This window comes from Mus caroli, unplaced genomic scaffold (assembly GCF_978045245.1).
Source record: "Mus caroli unplaced genomic scaffold, Mus_caroli_1 scaffold_18, whole genome shotgun sequence".
In the NCBI taxonomy this organism is placed as follows: Eukaryota; Metazoa; Chordata; class Mammalia; order Rodentia; family Muridae; genus Mus; species Mus caroli.
In genome coordinates, this window is record NW_028227273.1 from 56175526 (window position 1) to 56177548 (window position 2023).

A 2023-nucleotide genomic window follows, 5' to 3' on the forward strand; every position below is an offset into this window, starting at 1 on the left:
TAGAAGCTGCTTGTCCACTAAAATACTCCATAAAATGAAATTGGACATTTAAACTGAGTCAGGTGAGTATTTTCCTTACACAAGGATTTTTCTTATTGATTTCAATAACTCTTGCACAGTACTTAAAAGCAAGTTTTACACTTGATTCTACAATAACCAGCATCCTCTTGCTATAATGACAGCATTGTTTTCTAAATAAAATAGCCGTTTCCAGTGGACAACCAAACTGTATTTTAATTCTGGGTATATTTCCTATAAATTCCTATTTCACTTGCTAACATTATACCCTGTCCAAGCTATACATAAACAACCTAATCTATGTTCAAAAATACATTCCACGGTCTGTCACCAACGGACTATGGATAAATTAAAGAAAAGCAATGGGTTTCAACTGTGACTGTGTAATAGTGCTTTTTCATGGAGCAATCCAAACTACATTCCTTGAAAGAACACTGTGATGACCCACTTGTACATTCACCTGTAACTACTGCTTTATGAGTGGATAGCTTGTGATCTATGGAAATGAGAAAAATGTGTTCTCACTTAAGTTTCTGAACAAGTATAGATGATAGAAAATATATAGAGAGAAACTATTGAAATAAATATTGATGAAAAATTAAATAGTGCCTCAGTCTCATTCTACTGAATTTATTGTACTGTTTTATTTTCCAGCTGCTACTACAATTTCTGTTTTCAAAATGATAGTGGAAAATATAACCACAATGAGTGGATTCCTCCTCATGGGGTTCTCTGACAACCATGATCTGCAGATCTTGCAAGCTTTGCTCTTCTTGGTGACATACCTATTGGGCTCAGCAGGGAACTTCATCATTATCACCATCACAACACTAGACCCACAGCTCCAGTCTCCAATGTATTACTTTCTGAAGCACCTTTCCATTCTGGACCTCTCATCTCTCTGTGTCACAGTTCCCCAGTATGTTGACAGTTCCCTGGCAAGAAGTGGCTACATTTCATATGGACAGTGCATGCTGCAGATATTTTTCTTCACAGGTTTTGCTTGGGGTGAGGTGGCCATTCTCACAGTGATGTCATATGATCGTTATGTAGCAGTTTGTCTTCCACTTCACTATGAAATCATCATGTGTCCCAGAAAGTGTAGGTGGGCTGTGACAGCTGTATGGCTAAGCAGTGTCATTCCAGGAACCTTGTATATAGCAACCATATTCTCTATCAGATTCTGTAGGGCCAAAATAATCCATCAATTCTTTTGTGATGTCCCCCAGGTGCTCAAGCTCTCCTGCTCTAACGATTACCTTGTAACAATTGGAGTTGCTGATTTCCTGACTGCAGTGGCCTTTGCCTGCTTCATTGGGATTGTCATCTCCTATGTCCACATATTCTCCACAGTTCTCAGGATGCCCTCTGCTGAAAGCAGGTCTAAGGTCTTCTCTACTTGCTTGCCCCATCTTTTTGTTGTCTTATTGTTTCTTTCTACAGGCATATTTGCATATCTAAACCCAACCTCAGACTCTCCAACTGCTTTACAGTTTTTGCTCTCTGTCTTTTACACAGTACTACCTCCAACTCTCAACCCTGTTATTTATAGTCTGAGAAATGAGACGATAAAAATTGTTGTAAGGAAGTTACTATTGAGTTCAAAATTCACTGGTTAGAATCATTTTGCCCTGTTGCTACTGACTGATCAATTATACACAAGAATGGGTTTCCTTCGAACTCTAATGTTAATGAAGGGCAATTTTTTTACTTTTTTTTGGTAGATAATCTACATTATAGAACAATTATCCTTACAGAAATACAATGTTGTATTTCTTTGCATTTTAATGTAAACACTGCTGTTCCTTCAAATTAATAAATATATTGAAATCTTTGTAATAGAAATCCACTATTTACATCCTAATGCATCCACACAGAAACACACACATACACACACTGACATTCTCAGTATATATCTTAAGGCTTTTGCAGAAACAATATTACAATAATAATAAGAATAAAAGTAATATAATTGGCCCCATTGCCACACAAGAACACATCATTT

The 2023-nt window shown here is 36.8% G+C and overlaps 1 pseudogene; it reads left to right on the forward strand.

Annotated features, from left to right (window-relative positions):
* Positions 1-698: 698 nt before the first annotated feature.
* Positions 699-1666, forward strand: LOC110284145 (olfactory receptor 14J1-like; annotated as a pseudogene).
* The last annotated feature ends 357 nt before the right edge of the window (positions 1667-2023 follow it).